Below are 11271 nucleotides of genomic sequence, written 5' to 3'. Positions count from 1 at the left end.
GCATTCCTACAATGGTAGCCAAAGAGCTAGAAGGAAAGAACAGGATAGACTGCAACACTGACAGCATTAGAGAGAAACAAATCTTGGAAGAACATGTTAGAATGGATGGCAGGGTTGAGATGATGCTGGAACAGCCTGCAGAGGAGCATGCACGCACACCTCCAGCCAGAATCCCCAGAGACCAGGCGACACAGACAGAACTACTTGTCTTCTGGTTTCACCATAGCGTTTGTGTTACAGGGTTTGAACTGAGGGCCTCACACTTGTTTGGCAAATGCTTTATCACTTGAGTCATGCCCTCAGGCAAAGTTCCATGGGCAATCCAGTGAGCATACATTGTTTTGTTTCACCTTTGGGTAAGGTGAAAAGAATGGCAGATTTGGTCCAACCTGGAATAACAAGACAATAGGATTTGCAAAAGTGAAGGAAATATGAGCTGAGACATTTAGAAGAAATCCTCTGTGCTGAGACTCTCTGGGCTTCTGGGAACAAAAATCACTTAAAGCAGAGAATCTTGTCAATCAAGATTCTGTTCTAAGGTTGAGAAACTTTTGAAAGCCAAGCAGCTAAGTGTGGTGCTTATATTTATAACCCCAGTCAATCTGGAAGTGGAGAATAGGGGTCCACCCCATGGTTCAAGGCCAGCTTAGGCAAAAAGTTATGGAGACCTCTATCTCAGCTCTGGTCTTTAAAGGACAAGGGATTAATAAGGAAGAAATCAGGCCGGGCACAGTGGCTCACGCCTGTAATCCTAGCTACTCGGGAGACTGAGATCTGAGGATTGAGGTTCAAAGCCGGCCCGGGCACTAAAGTCCGTGAAACTCTTATCTCCTATTAACCACTAGAAAAACCGGAAGTGGTGCTACGGCTCAAGGGATAGGACGGTAGCCTTGAGCTGAAGAGCTCAGGAACAGTGCCTAGGCCCAGAGTTCGAGTCCCAACTGACCCCCCCCCTCCAAAAGAAAAAACAAGACTATGACAAAGAAATCAACCTGGTACATTCCACTACAGATGGAGTTAGGCGTAATGATAGAGACATCCAATCTCCCAGGGTGGTATCATGCTAGCTATAAAGCCACGTTGAGGACCTGAGAATGTAGCCTAATGGTAGAGTGTTTGCCTAGCATGCTGAAGTCCTGGGCTTGATTCCTCAGTACCACGTAAACAGAAAAAGTCAGAAATGGTATGATGGCTCAACTGGTAGAGTGCTAGCCTCGAGCAAAAGAAGCTCAGGGACAGTGCCCAGACCCTGAGTTCAAGCCCCAGGACTGGGGGGAAAAAAAGCCACATTCAGGGACCTGGGTTGTACTGATGAGATTTGTTGGGCATGGGCTACTGAGGGGAAGGGCTGAAACTGAGAGGGCTGACTTACCCCAGGACCTCAGAGAAAGAGGAGGCAGAGTCAGTTTTGGTAGGTGTGCCAATGGTCAGTGCTGCTAAGAGCAATATCCACACCAAACCCTAACGGCAACACTTGGAGTCACGGCCCAGAACATGATTGCCACAGTGAGATTTGGCAAGGCGGGGGCTGGCATTGCTCTCCAGGAACTCTCTGGCTAGCAGCAGTAGACCCCTTCTCTTATGAATGGAGTTTTCTAATGAAGCTCCTGTTCTGGACTCTCAACTTCAGTTAGATGTGGGGAAAGTCTCCAGCACGGACACCTTACACCTGGGAGGCAGGTATCTGGGCATGATCAGCTTGGTCAGCTCTTACCACCAGCCTGCTTTCTCTGTTTCTTCTATCAACTAAGGTCTTTGTGGTTTAACAAAATGACATTGCCCTTCTTTCTCCTACCATAAATAACCTCTATCCCTTGTCCTCTTAAAATGAAGTCAAAACAAGCAACAACAAAAATCTTTAACTGAGCTTGTTTTAACTGTGGATTCCTGAAGCCTGCATAGCCTCACCTCACATTCAGTAGTTCAGAGAATAGACCCAAGAATGGTGTTTTAATAATCCCTCTTTTGCCAGGTGGTGGCTCAAGCCTATAATCCTAGCTACTCGGGAGGCTGAGATCTAAGGATCAAGGTTCAAAGCCAGCCCAGGCACTACAAATAAAAGGCTGGGTATGGAGGCTCATGCCTGTAATCTTAGCTACTCAGGAGGCTGAGATCTGAGGATCGCAGTTCAAAGCCAGCTTGGGCACTAAAGAACGTGAGACTCTGATCTCCAATTAATCACTAGAAAATGGGAAGTGGGACTATGGCTCAAGGGTAGGGAGGTAGCCTTGAGCTGAAGAGCTCAGGGACAGTACCTAGGCCCAGAGTTCAAGCCCCATGACAAAAAAAAAAAAAAAAAATCCCTCTTTTACCAGTGTGTTGGATGAAAAGAATAGTTGGGGGGATCTTTCCAAACATAGCTGCAAGACATGCTCACTCAGCAAAGCCCCCTAATCCTGATAATCTTCCTGTAACCTTCTACTGCCCAAGGCTGGAAGCTTAGAATGAGCTCTAAAAGCGAGTGTGATACTGGAAAAGCCATGTGTGAGCGGTCCTGGACTATACTCCGAAGTCCAGGTGAAGGGAGGGGCACTGGCTGTGAAGGTGTGCGAGCTCTGGGGCTCTGGAAGAGCCTTCAGCTTCTGGGTTCCGGACAGGATGGAGACTAATAGGGACTGCAGGAGCTCTGCCGCCATTGTTCTGACACAGCCAGTGTTTATTAGGCTAACAGAGGCTGGGGCAGAGATTTGTGTACAGGCTGTGTAACTATTTATTCCTGAAATTCCAATTCCATCACCTCAGAATGCTGCCCCCACCTTGATCAACATAGCTTCGTTTCCTGCAGCCCACAGTGGTAAATATATTGGTAAATATTTGGAGTTGGCTACAATAACAACATTCCACACCAAGAGCCTGCCCACACATTTCTTGGAACTGCGAAGCCTTTGAGCTGGGGTTTCACGAAAACTCCCTGGTGATTGCCAGGTGATTCGGGGTAGAGTAAGGAGCCTGGGCTGACTGTCAGACCCCGCATGGGGCTCGCCCTACCGGTCACTCTCCACATCTCCATCCACCCAGGTTCCCAGCCCCCGTCCTGTCTTCCCAAGTCTCTCCCACAGCAGGCTCTGACTCACTTGAAATAATCCTACAGAGAGTAACATTTTGTTCATACTCTACCTTCTCAGAGAGCAAAGAACCACATCCCAGGAGTCTTGTTTGTGGCCCCTACACTCAGATGAGCAAGTCAGAAAGGAGCAGGAGGCCTTTCTATGAATGGTGGGGGCTCTCTTCCAGTTCCCAGCCAACAGTTCCCCACAGCCATTCCATTACCAGCTGTCACACTTGGACCTCTGGTTTCCTAAACACTTCCTAGATGTTTTTGTTTCAGCACCAAGCGGATGTCAACTGGTACTTTCAGAATTATACCTCATTTAGTATCTAGTGAAAATATGGGGTGGGGAGAGGGGGAGTTGTCATAGACAGATATTCTAGACAGCTGTAAGAGAATACCACCATTATAAGTCAGATACAGATATCTAAATCAAACATTAACGTCAAGTTTTCATGCTCAAGGGCAAAAAGCTTGTTTGGTAACCAGTGAGAATTGCGAAGTTTACTAATATATCCAGGAAGAAGGCCTTGACTCCAAAGCTCTTAGAAAGATGACTTCTCTGTGGGCAGCCACCAAGTGATTTTGTTTTTCCCACACATGCAAATGAGAGATGAAACTCAAGTCTCATACCCTGCTGCTCTCAAGAAAATGTCCAGGTCAGGCACTGTGGGTCATGCCTATAATCCTAGCTACTCAGGAGACTGAGGTCTGAGGAGTGCAGTTCAAAACCAGGCTGGGCAGGAAAATCCAGGAGACTCTTATCTCCAATTAACCCTGGGAAAACTGGACGTGAGGATGTGGTTCAAAGAGGTAGAGTGCTAGACTAAGCAAAAGAGTTCAGGGACAGTGCCCAGGCCCTGAGTTCAAGACATATAACTGAGAAAAAGGAGAAGAAGAAGAAGAAGAAGAAGAAGAAGAAGAAGAAGAAGAAGAAGAAGAAGAAGAAGAAGAAGAAGAAGAAGAGGAAGAAGAAGAAGAAGGAAGAGGAGGAGGAGGAGGAGGAGGAGGAGGAGGAGGAGGAGGAGGAGGAAGAGAAAGAAGAGAAAAAAGAAAGAGGAAGAGGAGGAGGAGGAAATGGAGGAGGAGAGGCAGAAGGAGGAGAAAATGTCTAGAATTTTCCATGAGACTCACAAGACCTCTTCTGCCTTCATCTCCAGCTGCCTGTGTCCTACTTCCTGCCTTTGCTCCAGGCACTATAAATGTGTAGTCATCATCAGTCTGCAGCCTTTACCTCACGCCTACCTCCTGGCTTATTCTTTTCCCTTTTGGCCATGTCATTACTCCCTATAGAGTCCTCTGGATTCTTATTATCTGTGCTCCCAGAACACCATGGGGCACGGTTGTAGCCTGATCTCTTGGCTGCATGAGTGGGTCCCCACCCACCAGACCGTTGGATTTTGTGGGTGTTTAGGGAAGGGCTGTAACATTTAGTACAGTTGTCTCTAATTCTGGAGAAAGGGCTCAACAAATATTTGCTGAGTAAATAACCTGCTGGCCTAGCCTATCTCTTCAGGCATCCATGTCTGGCCGGGCACCAAATGTTTTGTGGGCTCTTGTGAAAAGGAAAACTAGAAGAACACCAGGAAATAGCCCCTCCTGCTAAAATGTCTCTTCCTGTCAGCAGAGGTAACTGAAGCTGCAGACCACACACCCACAGTTCTAAACAGTACTGCTTTGTTAGGAGCAAAGCAGAGCACAAGGCCTGGATAAGTAGAAGAATGCACAAGGGACTAGTTTTAGTTCTACCTCTATGCCAAACTGTGACTTTGTGCCAATCCTGTCTCCTGACAAGCCTAAAGGTTCCTAGAGGCTGTAAAGGCTGAGTTAGGTACTGGCTAAGGCCCTAGGAGGGGAAATAGAAGAAAAGCTAACTAATAAAGGCATGTAGGCAGGGTAACAACTAACCTTTACCTTTGTCCTCAGCCAAACCTGGGCACTCCTGATTAAAACAAACTCTATTTGCATTATACACTCACATTTGGAGTCACAGGGCAAAAATCATAAAGACCCTTTACAGTTGGTGCTTTTTACAAATATGCAAATCTGGATTGAGCAGGGGCCTTTCCTTTTTTCTTTCCACCAGTCCTGGGGCTTGATCTTAGGGCCTGAGCACTGGTCTTGGGCTTTCTCAAGAATAGAGCTCTACCCTTTGACTTCTATGTATGTGGCACCGAGGAATCGAACCCAGGCCTTCGTGCATGCTAGGCAAAGACTCTACCACTAGACCAAACTCCTGGCCTGAGGCCCTTTAACAGATCAAACACAAGCTTCTCACAGTATAGGTCCAGTTCAGCAAGTATTTCTACCAAGACTACACAGCAACCAGCTTCATGGCACTGGACTGGGTCTCCAGCCTAGAGCTTGCTTCCCTAGCAATTCTACTTTGGAATCAAATTCATGTTCCTTTCCTTAGGCACTGGAGCTGGGAGGTTGCCCACTGTGCTGTAAAATAAAGAGAACACATCTTTTGCCACTGAGTTCACTGTGCCACGGGGAGAAAAGGTAGAAATATTTAGGTATTTCTGTTCTATTCTTTGTGTTTAGCATCAGTCAGAGCTAGGCTCAAGTTCCAACCCTGACCATTTCTAGTGATTTGACTTTGAGGTACTTCTTAGTTTCAAAACTTCAGAGTGGGATTCAATGCCTGCCTTGAAGGGTTGTTGTGAAGACTGAATGATAAAGCATTAAATGTCTTTGAGCTGGGCATAGTGGTTTATGACTGTAATCCTAGCTACTCAGGAGGCTGAGATCAAAGCCAGCCCGGGCACAAAAGGACCTGAGACTCTTATCTCCAATTAATCTCTAGAAAACCGGAAGGGGCTTGGCTCAAGGGTAGGGTGGTAGCCTTGAGCTGAAGAGCTCAGGGACAGCACCCAGGAAGAATTCAAGCCCCATGACCCACAAAACAAAACAAGACAAAACCAAAAAAATGAAAGAAAAAAAAAAACCCAGCTGTCTTTGTGCATACTAGACAAGCTCTCCACCACTAGGATAAAATTCTGACCTCCTAACCAGGTATGGTGGCTCACACCTGTAATCCTAACTACTCAGGCTCAAGGAGTAGGGAGGGCAGTAACCTTGAGCTAAAGAGCTCAGAGATAGCCCCGAATTCAAGCCCCACAACCGAAAAAACAAACAAACAAACAAAAAAACTTGTATGTAGGCCTGTAATAGGGCTTGAATTCAGGGCCTGTCACTTGATGTTTTCACTCAAGGGTACAGCTTATGCACTTTAGTCTAGTTAACTGGAGATAAGAGTCTCGGGACTTTTCTGCCCAAGCTGGCTTTGAATCCTCCTCCTCAGATCTCAACCTCTTGAGTGGCTAGCATTTACAGGGATGAGCCATCAGTACCTGACTTAAGCTTGTTTTGAAAGCATTTCTCTACTGCTATTGAGTTTATGTCAAAACTAAATCCCTACCCCACAGTCCAAAATTTTGGTCATTTCCAATAACTTCACCCACCATCTCATAGTTATAGCTACACTTGATTAAACAATTAAGAAGTCAGTCGTGGGGCCGGGAGTTTGGCCTAGTGGTAGAGTGCTTGCCTAGCATGCATGGAGGCCCGGGTTTGATTCCTCGGTACCATATACATAGAAAAAAAAAGCCAGAAGTGGTGCTGAGGCTCAAGTGGTAGTGCTCTAACCTTGAGAAAGTCCAACGACAGTGCTGAGGCCCTGAGCTCAAGCCCAGGACTGGCCCAAAAAAAAAAGTCAGTCATAAAAGTTAAACTCCAACTGTTCCTGACCACAGAGGCAGACTCAAAGCCTACTCATAGCACAGATTCACTGCTTCTTTCTGCCCTGGATGTACAAGCTCAGATGTCAGACAGCCCAAGTTTGAGGTATTGACTTTGAGCTTTCAATGTCTCTGCCTTGGCAGCTTTTGGTTACCCATAGTAGAAACTTAGAAATAGTTACATTTTCATATCCTAAGAAATCTCCTCTGCCTTCCTGGAGGGCAAATGAGGAATAAGAACCAGGAAGCTGGGTACTGTCAGGACATGTGATGATGGCATAACATATGAATTTAACAGGCAAGTTCCCAGCTGCCCCCACCAGATTATTTGGGGCATTTGAGTTGGCTTTAGTTTCTTGCATGTAGAAAAACCTAAAGGACTAAAATGAATCAGGCCATAGGGTAATTAAAGATTAATAGCCCACATGAAATTTAGAGTCCTCAATCTAGCTCTCACCAACTTGGTTAATAAATAAGTCAATGATTAAGCTGCTCTAGCACATTCCATTTGATAGCCCAGAAGGTTTGGTATTGATATTCCTCCAGTGCTGGTCTTCTGCTAAGGATTGATTTTGCTGTATGGGGTCTTTTATTATTCCATATGAATTTTTGGAATGCTTCCTCTATTTCATAAAAGAATGACATTGGTATAGTAATGGGTATTGCATTGAATTTGAAGATAGCCCTTGGCAGGATTGCCATTTTCATGATGTTAATTCTTCCAATCCAGGAGCATGGGAGATTTTTCCACTTCCCCAGTTCTGCTTTAATTTCCTTTTTCAAGTTTTTAAAGTTTTCATCACAATGGTCCTTTACATTCTTAGTTAATTCCTAAGTATTTTATTTTCTTTGAGGCTATTGCAAAAGAAGTTTCTTTCCTAATTTCTGCTTCGTGCTTCTCATTGTTGGCATACAGGAAAGAAGTTGATTTTTGAGGGTTAATTTTATACCCTGCTACTTTGCCAAAGTTTTGAATCAGCTCAAGCAACTTGGGAGTGGAGTCTATAGAGTTCTTTAAATACAGAATCATATCATCTACAAAGAAGGAAAGTTTCACTTCCTCTTTCCCTATTTAGATCCCCTCTATGTTTGCTTCTTGCCTTAGAGCTCTGGCTAGGAATTCTAGTACTATATTAAAGAGGAGTGGAGAGAGTATGGGAGCCCAGAAGGGATCCACCTCATTTCCAGGGGGTAAGCACTCCATTAGTAACTTTGGTCCCTACCTAACTTCACTTTTTCTGTATCTGCTATTCTGGGATGCATGACAATGACATGAGATCTGAGGCTCCAGGGGTAGGGTGGTATCCTTGTGCTGAAGAGCTCAGGGACAGCGCCCAGGCCCAGAGTTCAAGCCCCATGACTGACAAAAAAAAATTTTTTTTCAACAAGGCAAATTTTATTTCTGCAGAAGAGTGTACTATCAGCTAAAAATCTGGCAGGCACCCACACAGAGCAGGCAGGCTGCTCTCTATTTATCCCTAATGCAGCTAGTCCCACCCCTCTGTGTGGACTGGTTGAGCTTAGGCTAACAATCTGCACATGATTGTGCAGATTTGAGGGGGGTAAGATGCATTTATATAAGGTGATCATTAAAAGACTTTGACATGGATCCAGGAGTTTAGCCTGGTGGTAGAGTGTTTACCTAGCATGCATGAAGACCCAAGTTTGATTCCTCAGTACCACATATATAGAAAAGCCAAAACCGGTGCTGTGGCTCAAATGGCAGAGCACTAACCTTGAGGAAAACCCAAGGACAGTGCTTAGTCCCTGAGTTCAAGCCCTAAGACTGGCAAAAAAAAAATCCTTCCTTGGGGCCAGGAGTGTAGCCTAGTGATAGAGTGCTCACCTAGTATGCACAAAGCCCTAGGTGCAATTTCTCATTACCACATACTTGGAAAAAGCCAGGATTAGAGCTGTGGCTCAAGTGGTAGAGCTCTAGCCTTGAGCAAAAAGTGTCCAAGGGCAGTGGCCAGGCCTGAGTTCAAGCCCCAGGACTGGCAAAAATGATAACAATAATAATCCTTCCTTATCCCCAAACGGTTCTTCTTTCCCTTTCTTTACTTGCTAATATGGAAACTGACAAGAGTCTAGCTACTAGGCCAAACCAGGAACTTTTCAGCAACCAACCTGATAGGAAAATGAGTTTTCTCACAATATCCTCTTTCACAAAAGGGGAAATGATGGCTCTGAGAGATTCAGTTTTAGAAACAAGTCATCAGCCCTGCAACTGAAGGGCAGAGGGTATCATATAGTACCGTGTTGGCCTTGGTAGTGCAAATTACAAGTGTTTTGGCCTTTCCAACATCTGGGAGAATAGTGAGCACTGTGGAGTTACTTGCAAAGGCTCAATGGGAGTGACTGAATGTGTTCAGGGAGGTTAGAGGCCAGGAAACCCTGGGAAGCAAAAGAGTCCAGTATTAAGGAAGCAGGGCAAGACGTAGTACAGACTTAGTGACAGCAGATTCTCTAACATCCTGCCGTATATATTCGCGTGTTATCTGTAAGTTATAACCTATCTGTACATGTGTGAGTGAGTGTTGGGACCAGACCCCCAGAACTCAAGGCCAGACCACTGGAGAACAGGGGGGTTCACTCATGCTGTTCTCTCTGCCCTGCAGAGCCTCTGTTCCGTCTCTTCCATGTGCCCAGGGCCTGGTGAAATGGGGGTTGACTCATGCTAGCTTTCCCTATTTATGTTTTTTAGACAGCCTTCCTCAAAATATTATCCTTTCCCGGTGTTTTGGAAATTGGATTATGCCATTCAGACGGCAATTTGAGCTTCATTTTTTCACTCTTGGTCATTGAGAATATTAGAAATGCACAGAGGCAGGGCATGGTGGCTCCCACCTGTAATCCTAGCTACTCAGGAGGCTGAGATCTGGGGATCATGGTTCAAAGACAGCCCAGGTACTCTTATCTCCAATTAACCACCAGAAAACCAGAAGTGGTTCAAGGGGTAGGGTGGTAACCTTGAGCTGAAGAGCTCAGGACAGTGCCCAGGCCTAGAGTACAAGCCCCACAACCAACCAAAAACAAAAACAAAATAAGCAAATAGCCACACAAGAGATACAAAAGCTTTCATGAAGACGATTTATTTTTGCATAAAAGATGCAATATTGTTCCTCTACCCAAAGGTAAACAGGCGCATCAGGCAGGTTTGCTAGGTTTTTATTCTAACCCAAATTGTCCCTCCTCCTTGTCAAGGAGTTTGGCTCACAGTCTAAATACAACAAATTATCAAGGTTCAAGGGGGAAGGGGGGCCATTCACCAATTTCTATCAAAGGTTTCCTTTGTTTTTGTTTTTTTTTTGGCCAGTCCTGGAGTTTGAACTCAGGATCTGAACACTGTCCTTGGGCTCTCTCTAGAGCCCTACCACTTGAGCCACAGCACTATTTCTGGCTTTTTCTGTATATGTGGGACTGAGGAATCAAACCCAGGTATTCCTGCATGCTAGGCAAGCATTCTACCATTAGAATAAACTCCTGCCCCCCCCCCTTTTTTGCCAGTCCTGGGGCTTGAACTCAGGGCCTGGGCACTGTCCTTGGACTTTCTCAAGACCAGCACTCTACCACTTGAGCCACTGCACCACTTCCAGCTTTGTCTATGTATGTGGTACCTAGGAATGGAACCCTGGTCCCTGGTCTTTGTGCATGCTAGGCAAGCACTCTATCCCTAGGTCAAACTCCTGGGCCCCCATTCTTTTTTTTTAAATCATTGCTGTCTGGTAGTCTGATGGCTAGAGGAGGTTGACTAGGTCAGTGAAAACTCCCAGTAACATTTCTTTTAACTCCATTGATAAATGTCTTTTGTTTTGCCAGTCCTGGGGCTTGTTTTCAGGGCCTGGGTGCAGTCCTTGAGGTACTCAAGACTAGCACAGCCCCGCTCTAGCTTTTACTGAGTAATTTATTAGAGGTAAGAGTCTTATGGACTCTCCTGTCAGTGCTGGCTTAGAACTTGAATGCTCACATCTCAGCTTCCTGAATAGCTAGGATTACAGTTGTGAGCCACTGGCACCTGGCAGATTTCTCTTTTTAACAAACAATACACTTGGCAATTACAATTTATTATTTTAGCACCTCCACAAGAGACTTATCTCCCTAACATGGCAAGCTGGTCACAAGCAACACAGGTAACAGTCAAAAAGCAAATAATTCCAGGTAGTATCAATACCAAAAAATATCAATATGCAACACAAGAAGCAGCTTCGCTTCACAGAAACTTTTTTTTTCTCACAAGGGAAAAAGAAATATGGGTGTTTTAGTTTTGATTTTTATAAATCAAACAATATTCCTTTTTAAAGGTTAAGTCATCTGGTGACTACTCTAAGTTTCAAAACATGATACATTCCAGGCTGTCTTACCCTCAGAGTTGTGGGTAAGCTGTGACATCAGTTGTGATGTCAGGTCCTTGTGGAAAAAAACCTTAGGCCTACAGTGTCAGCCTGTTTCCAGAGAGCAGGCTGCTAGGCTCCTCTCCAG

Source organism: Megascapheus bottae, chromosome 6 (assembly GCF_031878675.1).
Source record: "Megascapheus bottae isolate mThoBot1 chromosome 6, mThoBot2.hap1, whole genome shotgun sequence".
In the NCBI taxonomy this organism is placed as follows: Eukaryota; Metazoa; Chordata; class Mammalia; order Rodentia; family Geomyidae; genus Megascapheus; species Megascapheus bottae.
The sequence above is the reverse complement of the archived record's forward strand: the minus strand, read 5'-3'. Positions refer to the sequence as shown.